Below are 22367 nucleotides of genomic sequence, written 5' to 3'. Positions count from 1 at the left end.
GTCTTACAAAATATTTATAAGAGATGTAATATCTTTATATAAGACAACCCCAGCAAAAAAAGCATTGACTAATGTATAACATACGGATTTTGCTCAACCAAAAAAATCGATGTGGCATAATACACCTATAATTGTCAATTCCCAAAAGATATATTTCTGTAGAAATATTTATTCACTTATATTTTCTTTTTTATGTATACCAATCATTATTTAAGAAGCTCGATGTAAATACGGATCATATAACGAATAAATGACAAAAGTCTATATTCCGAATTTCATGATGTTAACCATCTCACAATTTATTCATTTCATTCAGTTTACACTTACAATTCTTGACGATATCTGTCTTGTAGCGTAAATTCAATCACTTAATTATTATATTAATTAGTGAATATATTTTGCCGTTTTCATCAGAAGAAATAGCAACAATTAATCAACCAAAAGGAAGAAAATACGTTTAAACATGATTAAAACATATATATATAAGGTTGTTGATTTATTTATTTTTATGAATTTTCTTTCTGAGTGCTTAAAAGGGAGAGGTTGTTTGACCCTTGTCTATATTCTAGTCGGCCCACTATTTTCGGACGTATCACTTGTAATTAATTTATTATTTACATATTTTTACATGTTATAAATAACCTAATTTTATGTACGTAATATATAGTTACATAAATATTTAAATACTAAAGTTCAACCCTATCTTGGGTTGAGCATATTGGGAAGTGATACACTTACTGCCATTAACGTATTAAGCGACGCTCTTTGTGTAAACAAATTGAGCGCAGGCATTTGGACGATGACTCTATCGGTAAATTCATTATTCTCACAGTAGCAGCAGTATAGCTTTATGGTGACTTGACTGTTTTTTGGGCGGTCGGGTTTCGATCCTTGCTTGAGGCAATTGCCTGTCTAGCCATACTGATGAGCTGTGAAACAGCGAACAGTACTGTATGTGGATGACAGTTCATATATATATATATATATATATATATAACTACTTCATTTACTCACATAAAATTAATATACGAAAATATATGCGTAAACTTTAAGTATTTACTTCAGAAGTGCTCAATGTGTAGGTAGAGCTAGTTAGTAAGTTATAAAATACATAAGGCGATTAAGCTACACTTAATAGTCCACGTTCATCCAATCTAGGACTCTCCGCGCTTATGTGCACATAAGTACGAAGAGTCCTAGAGTTGATGAAACGCGGAATATTCAGTGTAGCTTAATCGCCATATATATTTTATAACTTACTATATATATATATATATATATATATATATATATATATATATATATATATATATATATATATAAGTTGTGTCTGTATCAATAAAAACACGAACGCAGAAAGTAAAGGTAAAACAAATATATTAAGAGGAAAATATAATACATATTTACAAAGGTGCAGTTGTACTGCAATTGGAAGATTGTTCGGCCGAGGGCGTATTAAAGTCTTTCATGGGGCAACCGGCACATGCGTCTTGCCTATCCGACGATGGAACACAGCTCTCCGGTCTTGCTGACTTGATACCTTTATCTATATCTTATTCACCCACGTATGCTAATTAGTGGGCGTCTCCCCCCCCTAAAGATTTGAAGTCGTGAAGATTTCAATATCTTTTCCTTTTGGGATTTATTTTTAATATTTTCTGACGTTGTGGTGCAGCTGGTTATTTTTTTACAAGAAGCGTTCATCGGTTTATCCCAAAGGTTGATTTTTTCAATAAAATCGGGTCCCAATAAATTCTCGCTTTCTTCAATTACGCAGATTTTCAATTTCTTCGTCGTACCATTTAAATTAATGTGCAGGACGACTTCTCCTTCGAATTTGATTTCGTCTCCTGTCACCGATCTTGCACCCTTACTTGACTTTTTCAGAGTCGGTTTATCCAGTTTTTTCCAAGTGCTAACGTTTATTACAAACACATTTGCTCCAGACTCAAGTTGAAATTTTATTTGTTTGCCGAAAATATTAACCAACACATGTTTTCGTAAATTGTCTTTATCTTTGTCGTTTGTTCTCATTTGGTGTACTCTATATTTTGTTCTGCAACAAATACTTTGTCGCAATTGAAGCATCTGATATTTTTGTAAGGACAATCGTTTCCCCAATGTTTTTCATCATATCTTCCGCAATTATTACTTGGTCCCGATTTTTTATAGTTCCTTTGACTTGAATCGTGAGTTCGTTTTCTGTAATTAGAGTTTGAGTATTTATAACTCGCGTAATCTTTTGGATTTTGACGAGTCTCACACTTTCTTTGTCCTGCGTTTCTGACAAATTTTTTAATCTTCCTTATGTACGACTCTCCGGCGTTCGAATACAGCTCTCCGGTCTTGCTGACTTGATACCTTTATATATATCTTGTTCACCCACGTATGCTAATTAGTGGGCGTCTCCACAACAATATATATATATATATATATATATATATATATATATATATATATATATATATATATATATATATATATATATATATATATATATATAAGAAATATTGCTCCATCTTACCATTTCTGTTATCTTTCTAACGATAATGTTAATAACTACAGGATTTTCATCCATAAACCGTTGCGAGCTAGATTTACATGGATTACCATACATCACCATCAATGCATTTAACGACAACGCCTTTGTATTTATGGATTAAAATTAAGTCTCCAGTCAACTAAACCATTTGTGTATTGCTTTCTTACTTTTTACTATTTACCCCGTCATATAGATAGATAGATAGATAGATAGATATAAATAAATAAAAAATAACTTATAGCTCTTTTACGTGCTAAGGTATCGAAATAAGTAAAAAAAAACAGCTTTGGCGAAGCATTTAATTCCGGTAAAAATTACAGCATATATATATATATATATATATATATATATATATATATATATATATATATATATAATGCTATTCACGTAATTTAGTCTGATCTACACCGCACATACATTCATTCTACTATGAGACTAAAAACCATACAAACTATTATATATATTCACAAACCCACCAATAAGTATCTATATGTAAAGAACTGACATGAACCTGATTGTGATTTCTCTGGATATACAATGTCAGTACTGGGATCCTCGTTTAGTATTAATCAAATAACAATTTATCCATTTCAGATTAAACAATTACTTGACATTCAAATCTGTGCTCATTGAAGGTTAAACATTTTTTGAGCTAACAAAGAAACTTGACTTATATTCTCGATAGTATACGTGCGTCGGTCTACACAGTTATGAAAATGAAATCGCTTTTTCTTTCGACTCTTCAATTTTTAATTAAAAAAAAACTTTCATCGCCGATAAATGTTATTTATTTTAGCGATAAGAAGTAATTTATAATTGTCTCGTTTGTAATAAAACGTTTATTGATTAAAAAAAAGTCATTTAAATTGTTATATATTTTTTTTCTTTTATAGTTCAGTTGACGCGCAGACAAAATCGTGATTTGAGAAAGACGGCGTCGAAAAGGTACTTGAACAATGCTGTAAGGTGTAACGTAAAAAAAGACGAATAGATGACAGAAATTCTGTTTCATTTTATAAATGGAAAGTGATAAAACAAGGTTAGAATATAAAGGAATGAACCTTAAAAATAAAGAATGATGCTTAAATCTTTTAGCAGAGCTGCAAAAAATCCGATGAATCTACCAACTTTAATACAGACATTAATAAATTAAAAAAAATGTTTTATTTATAATCGAAAACAGCATAATATACAGAAAACATTCATTAATTGACTATCATGTGCATGCGATAATTAAAATTTAAGAGAAACTGTTATTCAACCACATTATAAATTCAAGATGGCCGCTATCACCATATGAAATGATATTTAGAATTTATACTAAAAGCTGTTGTTATATGAGATAGAAGTTTCATACACGGTTAGGACATACAAAAAATGTTTAACTTGGCGTGATTTTACGATAATTGTAAAAGAAAAAAGTAGGTGCTAGTCCACTTACCGATCCGCGCTAATTTTTAAATCGTATTTCCAAGTTTAATTAAACTTTTATGATATGTTTTTTTTTATTCAATTGTAAGGTTAAAGTATATAATAGGTACAAAAAAAACCCTCCCCTCTCCATGTTAAGAATGGCTTGTTTTAAATAATAACGTTATTATTTCAGCACTAGTACCCAAAAATAAATTTTCTTCGAAAAAAAATAAATTAAAGAATAGTGTGCAGAGGGCTAAATAAAAAAAAAATGAGGGGATAAAATGTCGTAATATATCTGCGATATATGCAGAAGATATTAACAGAATACAGCAACAACTTAAAATATATAGGGAACATGCGTTTTTCTATATTTGCTAGGCTCTCTCCATTCGTTGTCATTTTCATGGAAAGTATTCGGCCAAGCTAAAATTCTTGTCACTTCGTGTAACCTATAAAGTATTCGGCTTTTACCTCAACAAAAGGGAACTTTCCTATCACTCTTAGTGCGCTTAGTTACGGTGGACTTACGCAAGAGAGCTATCCGTCTGTGGAACATATTTCCACGAGACTGATTCCGTACGAACTACAATGTTCTCGATTTTAACGCTAATGTAAACAGATTCGTATCTAGAATCCTCCTCACAAATATTCCGACTTACTTTTGACAATCGTTCAATCTTTGAACCCTTTATCCTTGATCGATATCTGGCCTTGATAACTATAATCATTTTGTTTTGTTTTGTAAAAACGAAATGAAATATAATAAGGAAACTACAAGGAGCGTTCTAAAATAATACTCCTTAATTTTATTCTTCCTGAATTGGCCAGAAAGAATTATATATGTACATACATATGTATACACACACACACATATGTATATGTATGCATATGTATATATATATGTATATGTCTATGTATATGTGCATACATATTTGTATATCTATGTATATATATATATATATATATATACATATATATATATATACTAGCAAACGTACCCGTCGTTGAATGGGTTCAAAAACAGCCTACAAAAAATGGACTCTGGTTTATGAAAGTATTATAGGTTGAAAAGAGATAGCTTCGAATTTGGGGGTATCAAAACCAAAGCAAAATATGATGAAAGTAAAAATAAAATAGATAAACCCCATAATTTTATTATACCATACCTATTCACACTGAAACACTTATCACAATATTCCGTGGATCTATATTAAAAAACCTTGCTAATCTTTGTGACATATGTCAATTCTATGGGGGTAAAGCGCGAACGAACACCCAATAATTTTATTATACCTCATTTCTTCAAACTGAAACATAATTATCAAAGTATACTTACGCAGAAAGATATGAAAAGTCTTTATTAAAGTTCATGCCTATTTCCATTCTATGGAGGTCAGGCGCGAACGCAGACCCCCACAATTTTATTATACCATCCCTATTTAAGTTAAAACATACTTATCAAAGTACTATTATGTACATCTATATCCGAAACACTTGTAAACGTTTTTTTTTAATTTTTAAATTTTTTATTTACATACTTTGTGGACCAGACACACACACAGACGTTCATCCTTTATATATATATATATATATATATATATATATATATATATATATATATATATTAAGTAATGTGATTTATAATTTTAAAATTTTAAAAATTTTTAAAAAATTTTAAAATTTTATATATATATATATATATATATATATATATATATATATATATATATATATATATATATACATACGTACTAACATGCATTTATGGATATATGTATCTTTGTGTGCATACTTATGAAAATAAATATACATTGATTTTTAGAAAAAAGTGTGTGTGAAAGAAAAAAGAGAGTGTACGTGCGTGTGTGCGCTAGTGTATTTGTGTGGGCGTTTGCGTCTTAGGAGACGACTATCTGATAGACGGTCACATGAAGACATTAAATTGGACGCCAATATAATGTGCTGTTCAAATGCATATGAATAGGGTGAAATTAGCGGCTACATTGATTTGAAAACAGAAATGATGAAGAGGAATTCATCAAAACAAAAGGAGCGAATTGGGATCGAATGATGAGGAGACAAAAAAAGCAAAGAGACAAGTGAGCTTAAGCGAGTCACAACAAAGACGAAAAGAAAGACACAAATTGTCTATGACGGAAGTGAAGTGGATGCATTGTGTGCTCGCTTTTATGTTGTCAGAGCGGCACGTGTTTACGCGCAGACGCACTCAGCAGAGGAGACAAAAAAGGCACACACGAAATGTTGAATGAAAAGAGCTAAAGACGTTCAAATTGTGAGAACAAGAGTTGCAGTATTAAGCAGATAGGTTTGAAGTTAGTAAATAGGACAACAAATAAAAGAAATGTAATCAGCAACTAAAAGTATATGCAATCGTACTAGATGTCGTAGCCGTCTCCGTCGGGTTTACACAAATTCCTCTGCACTTTATTATTATTAGAAAGAACAACGATCCTAATTGTCTGTATTTTTTAGATGAGGTGTTTTCATTGATTGAGATTGTCGAACTGACTTCCTCATCTTGGTTGTTATTGTCACAACGTCTCCGGCCTTCGTCAGGTGTTTTGTATCGAACTGGGGAACCGTTTGTTAGGAGTCTCGAACCCAACCCTTTATTATTATTACGGGGGTACCGTGTTCGGACTCCAGCTAGGCTTTGGGACATAGTTGCTGATTCTCTGTTTTGAATGTTTGTGACATATGGCCGAGTGTTCCTAGACGTTGTATCAAACTTTACAGTTACCCAAAGGGGATGAGTTCACTCCTGAACGAAGGCAGTGAAAAAGTAACATTCAAAACAGAAAATCAGCAACTATATCCCAAAGCCTAGCTGGAGTCCGAACACGGTACCCGCGTAATAATAAAAAAAGGGTTGGGTTCGAGACTCCTAACAAACGGTTCCCCAGTTCGATACAAAACACCTGACGAAGGCCGGAGACGTTGTGACAATAACAAACAAGATGAGGAAGTCAGTCCGACAATCTCAATCAACAACGATCCTATTTAAGAAGGAAGCACTCGATCAATGTGTCCCAACGTTTAGCGTTTATGAAACTTTTTGTTTGCTAGTGGTCCACTAATTATCCAGCACACGAGCCACTCAAGATTTAGGCTTTGAAATTTCAGTGCTAATCGGTTATATTGTGAAAATTGGGCAGGAGTTGATTACTTAAGAGGCAGCTCAGCATAAACTTGTTTACATTGGAATTGAAAACAACCGTGTTGTAGTCATTTTGGAAACATCCTTGCAAAACTGTATTCTATAGACGGCTGGCTCAAGGAAATACTTTTCTCGTTGAATTTATGTTAGTTTTTGGCATAGATATAGAGGAAGAAAAAAAGGTTTACATTGCTTGTAGGTTGAAGCGTGTTGTTGTGAAAGTTTTACAGAGAGGGGCAATAGATTGAAGCTAAGTTGCCACTTCCAAAATATTTAACTGCCCCCACCACACAAAAAAACTTACATGAGAAAAAGTAAATCATTAGTTATTCATTCTTAAAAACACATACACTATTTTTTTTATTTAATACCTAGCAAGTCGTCCGCCGTTGCCCGGTCGTAAATACGAATAATTATATTTTAATTCATACATAGACTGAAACATGAGCAGTCGAGTATTATTTCTCATAAGTAAAAAAAAAGTCGAGCTGTGATCAAAACTAAAACCTAAATACGGTGTGTTAAGTACTATAACCATTAGGCCAGCTTTACACTTTCTTTTGAAAGATTTTTTTAATCTATATATTCTTAACATAAGTAATTTGTCATGTGAACCATTCACGCATGCGCATTCATGAAACAGGTGACAAACAGATGAAAATCCGTTGACCACCATGTACTATTTTTTAACTTTTCACCCCAGATACACACACACACACACACATTCAGTTTTATATTATAGATACACACACGTATATGTTTATATATACATATTTGTATATTACATGCACATGCATATCTCAGTATATACATATACGCGTACAACTATGAACATACATATACATATGCATGTGTCAATGGATATATGTGCACATATGTACACATAAACATATGCATATATATGTATACAAATACATGACTATATATATATATATACATATATAGGTATGAATAAGAAATATATGCTTATATACATTCATATATGTATAGGTATATATACATATATACATATATATCACAATGCATATATATATATATATAAGCATGTATATAGATACATCTATATTACGGTACTTCTATATAACTATATGCATAAAAATATATCCTCTGCATATATACTTGTATATACAAGCATACACCTATATGTATATATACATGAATGCAAATACATATACATGCATATATATGCATGCATATATATGAATGTATAGTCTCATATATATGCATGATTATATGCAGGCATATACATATATTTACATATACAAGTGCATATATACCTTTACGTACATATACATGTACATACATATACATATATATATATGCATACATACATATACATGCATGGTGATATATACATGTATATATATATATGTATATATATATATATATATATATATATACATATGCTTGTGCATGCATTGTTTTTGTCTTTTGTTCTTGTGTATTAAGAAAATTCATTTGAAAACCCAAAGTTTATTAATAGAACTTTGTATTTGAAAAACCAAATTTTATTAATAGAACTTTGTATTAATAATATATAAAGCATGTTCTTATAATTGATTTTACTCTCTAGTATATATCCGACATATATAGACACAGTTTATCAACTGAGAACCACATCATTCTATATAAAAGCATATAAGATGTCAACGGATACACACTCGAGAGTCAAAACAATGCAAAGAATATGCCGTTGTCATTGCCCTAATAATATACTTCCAAAATAACATTTAGTACTTTAAATTAATTGGTATTTAGATGATAAATACCAATTCCTGTTTAATTCTTACCGTTTATTAAAAAAAAAATCAAAATCATTCGAATGTCGATACTATCTCATCACAATTATCATAATCATATATTTAACTATACAGGTTGTCCACAAAGTCTGGCTACATTATATATATATATATATATATATATATATATATATATATATATATATATATATATATATATATACATACATACAGGGTGCCCACAAAGTCTTGCTACATAATCTACAGGATGCTTCCACAAAATCTGGCTACATAATGTAGCCAGACTTTGTGGACACCCTGTATTATCATATCTACGCGTTGCAAGTATGGTTCGAACTGGTAAAATGGGTTAAATAATTTAGGCTTGAATATTGATCATATGAATATATATGGACGTAAACATATACACAATTTAGTGCAATTGAAGATCCACAACAGAGTGATAAAAAATGTATAAAATAACATGAAACTCATGAGAATATAGAACGTAGAGGGAGACAAGTGCAATTATTTAAAACGAAATTTTCATGTCACGTCACTTCTATTGGAAATCTCTCATCTTGTCATAAATCGAAATGAAATATTCTTTAGTTATTTTTTTAACGCTTATTCTCACAAAAGGCATGACATTCTATTTTACCGCCGCCTCTGCATATTGTGCTGCGTCTCAATCAGATCTACGCAGAGATGATAAGTTTTTGCATCATTCCCCCTGAATTTCGAACAACTATGGACACCATTGAACGCAGGGAATAAACGAAAATAAGAATTACCCAATCAATTCACCATTTACAATGATTGGGTCTCGAATCATTTTCTTATGAATCAGAATTCATCTTTCGCTATTAAAGCAGATCCACATTAAGTAAAATAATATAATAAAATATATATATAAATATATAAATAAAATAAAAATAAAACAAGGGTGTGTTAAGGAGCATATGAAAATAGCAGAGAAGTATCCAAGTTATCACGACTCTCAACAATTGCCTGTTCTGCTGAATGACACTCCTGACATTTGTAATCGCTCGATCGATCGTATGTCGATCGAGGTTAAAGTGCTCGATCAATAGCTTCTTAGACGAACCAACCATAAGTAGAAAAGCAAATAGCTAATGGGAAAAGCGATTTTTAATAAGAAATAAAAATTGGTATAGATTTTTCAATTAGATGTATCACATAACGGATAGATATATATGTTCATAGTTACACAAGTGAACATACTGTTTATAACATATAATTGCAGACATCGTACATTAGCAACACCATGCACACCGCATACAAACATAAGTATGATGGCAATTTATTTATATAAATATTGATTGCTACATATACACATACATGTTATTTCGATCGCTATAACTATCATTATATGAAAGGAACTTTGTATGTGTGAGATAGGGTTCCTGTGAACTCGGAAACGGCTCGGCCGATTATTTTTAAAGCTTACACGAACGTACATGGTGTGTTTGATATTTTATTTTATGTAAGTCTTGTATCGGAGTGCGTCTGATAAATATCGTGAATCGATGGTAGAAAAAATCCGACTAAAAAACAGTTTAAATTTAACCAAATTTAACACTTTTATACAGGCTAACATTACAAGTGCATTTAGGAAGTTTTATGAACCACATAAGCAGAAAGGTCCAACCTAAGATCAACTGATATTTTTTATAAGACAAGACCGCGATCCAAATAAATGTTCTGTTTATAGATCACGATTGAGCCATGGTATTTGACCTAAATAACTTCAGAAAATCAACAGTTAGTACTTTGATAAAATAGGAGCACATCCGAAATGAATGTTTCTCTTTAGAGCACAGTTACATTTTGCATTTTGAACTTCTTCATAAAAACAGCAGTGTATTTATTTAGTATGAATTTTAATTAATACTAATAATTTTACTACATATTTGCACACATGATTCAGATTGCATATTAATTAAAATATATGATGGCAAGTAGTTATAAACTTGTTTAAAAACAAGGTATGTGTATGGTTAGGCTTTATTTATATATATATATATATATATATATATATATATATATATATATATATATAAATTTCAGTTTACTAAAACGTTTTTTATTTAAAATTCTACGCAATTATAGAGACTGTACAACTTATGAATATATAGAATCAATCGTAATAATAAAATAAACTAATCATCTAAAAAAAAACAATAAAATTGAATAAGTAATTATTCAAAGCTTCTTTCTGTAAAGAATATGCATATTATTTAACCTTCATTTAGTCGCTGGCATGACCATGACCGAGTATATTGAAAAGTTACAATTGTTTTAAAGGGAAAATGTAGGTTTTTTTTTAAATTTAAATATAAGAGCAATATATTTAGATTACATTAGATTGCTTAGTAAACGAATTGATTCTAACTTTATTGTATCAAAACTAGCGTTTATAATGACAGAAACCAAATGGAAGTATAATCTTGAAATTATCGATTTCGTGAAATCGAACATTATACCTATTCAGAAATTGTTAGGTCTGTGCATTTTGACAGTTAACATATTGGAATACATGTGCATTTTGAATGTTCACATATTAGAATCCATGTATATTTTGAAAGTAAACATATTAGAATACATTTGCATTTTGAAAGTTAACATATTAGAATACATGTATATTTTGAAAGTTAACATATTAGAATACATGTATATTTTGAAAGTTAACATATTAGAATACATGTATATTTTGAAAGTTAACATATTAGAATACATGTATATTTTGAAAGTTAACATATTAGAATCCATGTATATTTTGAAAGTAAACATATTAGAATACATTTGCATTTTGAAAGTTAACATATTAGAATACATGTATATTTTGAAAGTTAACATATTAGAATACATGTATATTTTGAAAGTTAACATATTAGAATCCATGTATATTTTGAAAGTTAACATATTAGAATACATTTGCATTTTGAAAGTTAACATATTAGAATACATGTATATTTTTAAAGTTAACATATTAGAATACATGTATATTTTGAAAGTTAACATATTAGAATACATGTATATTTTGAAAGTTAACATATTAGAATACATTTGCATTTTGAAAGTTAACATATTAGAATACATGTATATTTTGAAAGTTAACATATTAGAATACATGTATATTTTGAAAGTTAACATATTAGAATCCATGTATATTTTGAAAGTTAACATATTAGAATACATTTGCATTTTTAAAGTTAACATATTAGAATACATGTATATTTTTAAAGTTAACATATTAGAATACATGTATATTTTGAAAGTTAACATATTAGAATCCATGTATATTTTGAAAGTTAACATATTAGAATACATTTGCATTTTGAAAGTTAACATATTAGAATACATGTATATTTTTAAAGTTAACATATTAGAATACATGTATATTTTGAAAGTTAACATATTAGAATACATGTATATTTTGAAAGTTAACATATTAGAATACATGTATATTTTGAAAGTAAACATATTAGAATACATTTGCATTTTGAAAGTTAACATATTAGAATACATGTATATTTTTAAAGTTAACATATTAGAATACATGTATATTTTGAAAGTTAACATATTAGAATCCATGTATATTTTGAAAGTTAATATATTAGAATACATTTGCATTTTGAAAGTTAACATATTAGAATACATGTATATTTTGAAAGTTAACATATTAGAATACATGTATATTTTGAAAGTTAACATATTAGAATACATGTATATTTTGAAAGTTAACATATTAGAATACATGTATATTTTGAAAATTAACATATAAGACTACATGTGCATTTCGAAAGTTAAGATATAAGAGTGCATGTGTATTTTTAAAGTTAACATTAGAATACATGTGTATTTTGAAAGTTAACATATTAGAATACGTGTGCATGTTGAAACCTAACATATTAGAATACATGTGTATTTTGAAAGTTAACACATTTTGATATATGTCATTTTTTTTTTTAGAATTTACACATTAGGATACATGACCATTTTGAAAGTTAACACATAAGGATACATATAGACTGATTAAGGGTTTTCAACGGAAAAGAGTGTTGTATTTTTCTTTTTTTGTAGATTCTTATTTGAATAACATCAGACGTTTATTTTCATTAAAGCGGAAGAGCATCACTTTGGTTTACATACGCTTACATATAATTTCGTAACTAATCAATTTTTAATTCAAAAAGTATTTCCTTTTCATAATTCTTCAACAAGCTCTGATAAAATATGAATAATATATCTTATTTTCTTTTTCTTTTTCATTTTAGATATGTAAATAATATCTTGTATTTTAAGTAAGAAGTTCGAATGAAGTTGGAAGCGTACAAATATAATGTGATGCAATACCTTTTTTTTTACATGGCGTCACTACTTATCAAGGCCCGAAGGCCACTCAGGGATAAGGGTTATTGCGGGTACAGTAATCAATGAGATAGTATTGTAGTAATCATTAGTATTGGGGGTTTTGATAGTGTCTTACTTAAGGGTGCGGTTTGTTAGAAGTTTGTTTATCTTGGACTTGAAGACGTCCAAGTTGTAGTCAGGTGGGAAACAGGCAAGCGGCAGAGAGTTCTACTGGCGTGTAGTTCTAAGAAAGAAGCTTTGCTCATGGAATCTACGCTTGGATTTAGGCACAGATAAAGATTGGGGAAAATTATTGACAGTAGTTTCAGCCAGACGGGTGTTTCTCGTGAAAGATTGGCGAGGGGGGACGAGGGATTAGAGCTCAGACGAGCACCTGCCATGGAAATAATGATAAAACAAAGGCAAGCTCGCAACGTCTCTTCTGTGGGAAAGAGGTTGCAGGGAAGACAAAAGTGCATCCCCCACTAAACCACGAAGTCTATTTTGTACTCTGTCAAGGCAGGAAAGGCTGTTTTCAGTAGTCCTGCCCAGATGTGGCAGCAGTACTCTATCCTTGGACGTACTTGGCTTTTATAAAGATAGAGAATTGCATCAGTAGTGAGATATCTTCTGGAGCGGTAGAAGGATCCCACCATTTTTCCAGCGTCCCTAGCAACAGATTTGATGTACGTGTTCCATTTAAGATCAGGAGTAAAGGTCAAACCCAGAAGCTTGTCAAAACATGGAGCCTCTCCAAGACGAGAGCCATCCATTTCAATTGATACCGTTATGATGATGATGTAATGCAATTAATTATTCATTAATTCATGTAGTTTTATACAAAATAAGCTTCATTCTTCAGATCTTTTAATTTCTAGATAAAAATAAGAACACATATTTATTCTTCAAGTTTTTTGTTTCGTCAATCGCTAGTTTGTAGTTTTTGTTGTTTTATAGTAGATTTTATCGTGTTTGTTCCCTGCCTTACATAACATGAATGAGTCTTGCAATGGAATAGAGAAAAGGGTTACAGTAGTTATGTTTTGCACATTTTTATTTAGGATATCTGTCAAGAAATTGGGGAGATAGAAAATGAAAATGTAAAGAGGCGGAAAAGGGGGGAAAGTGGGTTATTTGTTTTTGGTTATAGTTTTGCAGAACATAATGAATTTTGTAAAAGAAATTAAAAAACAAAAAACATCAAGGTTAGGTTCATTTCAAGTCAGGGAACTGATATTTTCAAACAGGCTTATCTGGTAACAACAGTCAACATGCTATTAAGTTTTATAATTTTTAGATGAGGATTTTTAATGTGTGTTGTTTTATAGTATTCAGACTATAGTGTCAATCTTTAGTGTAGCTTTACGTCTGGGACGATGTTACTCTCAAGGTCCCGTGGCCTAACGTATAAATTACTTGATAAAATTAAGTTCTAAGTGGCATTCTCCTGAAGGTTGATACTTCAATTCCCACTGCGCGCAAAACTAAGAATACACTTGTTAATTACGATTCGTATCCGGCCGTGGCTAACAGAAAAAGAGCATGCTAAACCCATGAAGTTAATTCAAGGACTCCTTAAAAAGTTCATGCAGATTCCTGAGTTCGACAGAAAAATTGCAGAGTTTGATGAAACAGATGTGACGTTTGGAGTTAACATTGGCCGAAACGATGTGAAAATACCACTCGGGAACAGTAATCAAAGGAAATGTCAAATAATTACGAAGTGGAATGTTATTTTACTGCGACAAATAACGGCATTATTATATTTACTTACGTGTAATGTAACGTACCAACGGACAGAGCTATTTTAGAGTTACCTGTAAAGAATATAGTTTGTGTCCAATCGATATGCACATCCAACGTTGAAAATCGTGTTTAAGACTTAAACAATACAGCCCGATTATCTACAGACGGACTAAGTGGCTACAAGAGACGAGAAGGCGTGTGCACGTCTAAGAAGCAAAACATGTTATTGAATTTCAATTCAGCAACGATGATATCAGCTGCTTTTCATCGAGTAATTTTCCATTTAAAATCATTGTATTTTCATTCGTTCATCTTTTGAACCATGTAACGTTTGGAGAAACAGTGTAATTATTGACGGCTTTTTAATACTTTTTTTTTTTATACCAAGCGCGTACGTGTTTCTTTCGAATGGATAGGGATAAATACGCCTGATAACCTGCGAATAAACAGCGTTTGTTTTACAAAATCGAATCAAAAATATTTTTATGGTAATGCAACGAATAAATCTTACTTGGAGGTGTGAAAACTAAAATTAACTCTGAATGTCTGCAGTTAATAACAAAAACAGAAAGAAAACAAAACGAGAAAACATGAAACGCATTTGCCGTGTGAAAACACATAATCAATCTATATGCACACGTTAATGTGTTAACACAGACTTGAAAGTAGGCCTTGCCAATTAGTCCAATTGTTAGCGGCATGAATCAAGACGGAAAGGTTCAAGTATCTAGTGACTTCAGTGTTTTTATTAGCCTGTGGCAGAGTTGGTTGCTAACAATAATTTGTTTAATTTTTATTTTTAACTCATTATCAAAAAATTAAGAGTCAGCTGTTTATGTTTTCTTATAACGTTTGGCAATAAATGTATTTTTTAACGAATAAACGTTCAAGTAAGTAAAACACTAAACAATTATCCAGCTATTGAACGGAGTATCTTATTTTGTCCTTTGGTGACATTTTAATTATATATTTGCAATTTGATCACTTCTTGTACCTATGTATATTGTAAAACGAAGACATATATATTACTGAGTAATTTTTAACTAATAAATGCCCTATTTTGCACGATACATAGAATTAAAACATGATATGACGAATACAGTTCATATTTGTGTAGAAAATATAAAATACATAAAAATGAATTTATTTATGAAAAATAAAATATTAAGAATGGCGTTTACATTTAACTTCAAATTCGTACACTCCCCAGATCACTTTCCGTGCCAGATTGTAGATTCAGTTAGTTAAAATATGATTTCCTTCTGATATTATTCATTTTTCTAAAATTACAGGTTAGTTAATATAAAAGTTTCCTTGTAGATACCCTTACAATAAAAAATGCTAACCGACGTTTAATTCGGACTACTTAAAAAAATGATAAATTTCAGGAATAAATGTTTTTTTAACATTTGTAGTGCAAACAAATCGACATTATCTTCGTCATATTGTATTACAATTCCCCGACAAATAAAGAATATATTCAAGTAAAAAATGCAAATGGCTTCCTCTTCACCCTGTATAAATCAATTGCATAAGTGCATCATGTCTCCCGACATGTTTCATAACATTAAATGTCGTCCCATCACAAAAAAAGTTGGATCAGCTTCTAAGCTTAGGATTAGAAAAACAGGGGCATACAAGGTAATCCGGAAGTGGTCCTGTTCCCATCATCCTCTAAGAGCGCGTTGTGAGAGTGTCGATAAACACAAGCCTTCTACTTGCTTGGAAGGGTACACTACTTAGACAAGCACAGAATCATCCTTCCACTTGTGGGTCTGATTTTTGTCGACGTATCTTTGACTGTTAATAAGTATCAAAATAATTATTTTCTGTGCGCATTTGTATTTCAGCTTAGGAATCAGGTAAGATCAAGAACGAAATATCAGCTGCGATCAATCAACTTATATACAAGATTCGGTGTTTTGATCACTCTTCAATACTTTGGAAACAACGATCACAACTAGAGCAGTTGCAGTAGCAACCGTAAGACGACTTGGCCATGCGAATTTGTTAACCTTGCACCAATCTTGATCTGAGAAGCTAGCCGCTACAGAGATTACGATGAGAAACAGAGCAATAGCTCGTGCGACGAGAAAATGGGAGTAACTAAGTCCATTGTCTTAATCCTCACCGTTATGTCACGATAAAGACGCACGCAGCAGCAGTGACAGTACACCATCACAATAATTGTCGTCTACTACACAGATTGTGATCTCATCAAGAACAACAAACAACCATTCTGCTTGTTATTATGTAGCAGTTCCCGATCTTGTCTACAGCAATATAAATGTATTGATTATTGGAATAGCTCTGTTATATGTTACAATATTAGGCGCCGTAATCATGCCGTCTTCAACAAGCAGCTTCTGGTCTTCTCTGTCTCCACTCAATACACATCGACACCGTTTATTTCAGAAGCTCTTTCTTAAAATGGTCTCCCTATTATTATTATTATTATTATTATTATTATTATTATTATTATTATTATTATTGTTGTTGTTGTTGTTGTTATTATTATTATAATATACTCGTCTCTATTCTTTATTTATTGTCAAGTTTATCACAGCTACTCTTTTTTCTTTCTTTTTTGACAAGACGCACTGGACTGGACCATCCTTTCGCGCTCTCTCTTTCTCTCTCTCTCTCTTTCTCCTATAGCATGGGTGTCAACGTTCCAGTTACAATATAAAATTAGAGAAAACACCCTGCATCCTTGGTTCTATTATATAATATTCATTAATTTTCATATTATATTTTTATTGTTATTCTGTCTGAGATCTCGGAAATGCTCCATTTTCATAAGAGACGCATTGTTGTTCTGAAATTTTAATGAATTTCTCTTTCATCTTTCTTCTTTGAATAAGTTAACGGTATTCTTCCGGTTTTCTTAGACAGTGTAATTTTAATGAAATATTCTCATAATTCAGTCCCACAGTTCTACGTTTCTTTTAGGTTTATTTCCTTTTATTTATGTCAGATGTTCATTGATAAATCGCCTTCTCTAAGGCAAACAGTAAACTATAGTCTAGAATCGCGTAATAATGGGAGCCGAAATTTTAAATGATTAGGTCACAAAATCTAACCTATGATACGTGTAATTCTTGCTTTTTACACTAATATATCATCTATTATATAAAGATGAACTGACAGTGTGTTTATTGTGTGTATGTTTGTATCAACTCGGAACGTTAGAAAAAATAGGAAAAGATGGTAAATTATTTCGTGTAGAAATATCGTTCCGTTTTAAAGGGGGTCAGATAAAACCTGTCTTACGACGCGATTTTCAAACAACGCAAATTTCATTACTTTCATTTCGTTATAAGAAGCTAGCTTTGCGTCCATATTACATCTAAGTCCTTGTAGGCCCATCGATAAAGTGTTCACTTTCTCACAAAATCTATTCGAGTTCGCGCCCGACTCGCGTCAATTTTTTTTCTTCTGATTTGCTTACATTTTTGGTTTCGCTTCTGTCTGACGCCAGCAAAATCGTTTTGTTTTTTTTTTTGTTTTTGTTTTTTGTTCCTTGTTTCTTTACTGCCGGGCAACATCACTCCCTGCCCGGCCTGTTGTCACAATATTTTTGCCGTTCCCCACTCTATTTTTTTTGTTTTTAATTTCCACCGGGAAACGCCGCCCTGCCATAGTTTTAACATTTTTTGCACTCCCCACCTCCCCGCTTTCACAACTTGTCACATTTAAACAGATTTTACAACGAGGTAAACAAACCCCCTTTGCTGTCCCATATATTATTACGACCGGACAACACCGCTACCAGCCCACGTTGTTACAATTCCTCCATCCTCGCTGTTACATTTTGTTTCGACAAACAACGCCGCCTCCACCCCACATTGTCGAATTTTATTATGACCGGGCAACGCTGGGCGCCCATCCCCCACAAGTAACATAAAGGCTAAAAGCCATCACATGATCATGGATAATGTGATAAAATGATTTCCACTTCAGAGATGCAGAAACTGATAAAAAGTGTGGAAGGATACTCAGATAATTCACATTTGAATAATCGTGGTGATAATTACTGTGATTATGTAAGAAGAATCCTTACGTATAAGCCATGTTTGTAATAATTGCGCCTAACGCTGTGCATGCTGAGAAGGAAGATACAGCGGTTTTTTGTTGTTGTTTTGAAAGCTATGCAAGTTTGCACTGTGAATGTGTTACTGGGAAAATAACTTTACATTACACAAATTAGGTCAATCATTTTAAAGCAAAACCACGCATGCGCACAAACACATACACACACATACACATGCGCACACATACACGCACCGTTTTGTAACAAATGCAAGTATTTTTTTTAAATCTCCCAACAGAATATTAATCAAGGCTACAAAAAACAAAAATATATCAATGTAAACACAACTAATAAATACCTCGGAAAATATATTGTATATTAGCATGGGGGGGTGCTTTTCATATGTATGGCCTGGCACACACATACACAAATAGGCTGGCCTAACGTAAGCCCCTTCATTGTTAGCCTCAATGAAAATAATTGTCTTTTTGTAGGAGAATTCTCTTAGAATATCCAAAACTTTTCTAATCAGCTACTTTGTAAATGAAAACTTACGAAAATGCAAAAACATTCATAACACACACATGCATACATATATATATATATATATATATATATATATATATATATATATATATACATATATATATATATACATATATATACACAAATATGTACGAACATATGCACATGTTCATATACATATAAATATATATGTATATCTATATACATTAATCTATATACTCATATAATTATATCAATATACATTCATAAATATATATGTATATATATATACACACATATATATAGTCATCCACATACAGTACTGTTTCGCTTTTTCACAGCTCATCATTGCGGCTAGACCGGCAGCAACCTCAAACCAGGATTGAAACCCGAGTTTCTGTACGGCAGTCAAGCTATTGGCGGCTGCTGAACGAATAGCGAATTTAACGATGTTTTGACATATTCATACATATAGACATTCATATATACATACATAAATAAAACGGTATACATACATATAGATACATACATATACACGCACGTATATTTACACACACACATATCTATCTCTCTCTCTCTCTCTGTATATATATACATATATATATATATATATATATATATATATATATATATATATATATATGTTGCATTGCCGGGTGTTCAGATATGAGAGATATTATATTATATAGTTGTGTGTTCAGATTGGGGAGAGAGACAGGGTACATTTTAATACAGAGACGGATGGGACATTCGTATTGATGAGGGGAGAGATAGAAGAGGGATACATTTATACTGTTTACAGTCTGTGGTTCTTACATATATATTCTTAACACATATATTATGAGAGGAATGAGTTGTCAGCTCTTTTATCCAGGAGGGGGCAGTTATTATTTCTTGGTAGAGACGGAGACCCATTTCTTAAGGATGAGGGTTATACACAAAGTTCATATAAATAATTCACAATAACTTTGTTTGTTGAGAATGACACAACACAAACCGCAATTACAAAATGATGATGTTCCTTTTATTTCTTCGACCGGCCAATGATGCCACTCCAGAAATTAAAAGTCACTACATGATTTCAACATCTAACCCTTCGCTTCCAAAGAGGGGGGGTCCTTCTGACTCGACTCTTCTGTCCGACCCTGTCTGTTTATCTCACTAAAACTAGCCAACTATATTAAGAACTCAAATCTTATCCATGATAACATCTCATGGCCAACAACGTGCAGATCGTCCCATGGCCTGGACATGCTTCACGCGTCTCGTTTCTTCATGTCCGAGCATGTGCTCGACTCACTTGATCCTGAACTCAAGTGCACTCTTCACAAATATCTGCAACCCAAATCCTTCTAACTTATTTTTTGACTAACCTATTTTCCATTATGTTTAATTTTCTATTGGTCGTTTTGTTTCAATTCAATTTCCATAAACAGAATTGAATCATCAAATTCCTTTTCACAATAACATTCTAAACAAACAAACTCCTTTTCAACAAATATATCTGATATTTATTTTAAGACTAACAATCGGAATCTCCCTAATCTTAATTCCAAACCTAGCTTTCCAGGTTCGACTACTAGACCTATCCTATCTCATTTTTACTTACTTACAAGAAAAGGTGACGTGTTCTTGTAACACACACACACACACACACACACACACACACACACACATATCAGTGAATGTGTCTGTGTATCTGTGTGTTAGTCTGTGTATGAACATATCCCTACGAAATAACTGTCAATTTTAAGTCTACAAACTCGATATTTGATATACAGGTTACTGATATTCGGGAAAATCTCTGTGATCGGTTTTCGGCCAGAAATTTGGCGATTAAGGGGTCAAAGTTCAAAAGTTTGACCTTTGAGAACTCTACCAAAGTCCTCCGATAATTTTGAGACTAAACACTTAAAATTTTAGATATAGAATCCTTGGACATGGATCTAATTAAATAACTTGATTTGAGCCTCAAAACATCAATTTTAAGGGCTTTTTTAATTTTATTTTCTTTTGCTCAACAAACACCTCCAAATACCCGGGAAACGTCAGGCACCCATGCTAGTATATATATATATATATATATATATATATATATATATATATATATATATATATATATATATATACATATATATATACACGTTTGTGTATTTATGTGTATATGTGTACGTGCGTGTTGGGGAAGAACTCGCTATTGTCATTATATTTAACTGATTCTGTATACGAATCATTTTCTTGTATGTTTTATATAACTACAAAGAATATTCTCAAAGTTTGATGAATCTTTAACATTCTTTCGGGATATATTTATAGGATTTCGAATTGTTTAGAAGTAAATTCACAGGAACACCAGAAACATGAGATCAAATAATATTAGGTTATAACCGAATAACGGTTATTTGTATAAAATTTGTATAAAATATATTTTTCTTCCCATAGCTGTATATGTATTAAAATAAGAAATAATTTAAATCTATGCAAACGATAATTTGTACGTAGGTTTAACTCTAAACTAAAATGCCTACATATAAAAAAGAAATCAACGTGTAGTTTGAAAATAGCAAATTCGTCTTTATATATATATATATATATATATATATATATATATATATATATATATATATGTATGTATATATATATATATATGTATGTATATATATGTATATATATATGTATATATATGCATATATATGTATATGTATGTGTATATATATGTATATATATATGTATATATATATGTATATATATATGTATATATGTATATATATATGTATATATGTATATATATATGTATGTATATATATATGTGTATATATATGTATATATATA

This window comes from Euprymna scolopes, chromosome 10 (genome assembly GCF_053919585.1).
Source record: "Euprymna scolopes isolate OS-2025 chromosome 10, ASM5391958v1, whole genome shotgun sequence".
Classification (NCBI taxonomy): domain Eukaryota; kingdom Metazoa; phylum Mollusca; class Cephalopoda; order Sepiida; family Sepiolidae; genus Euprymna; species Euprymna scolopes.
This window is presented reverse-complemented; position numbering follows the sequence as displayed.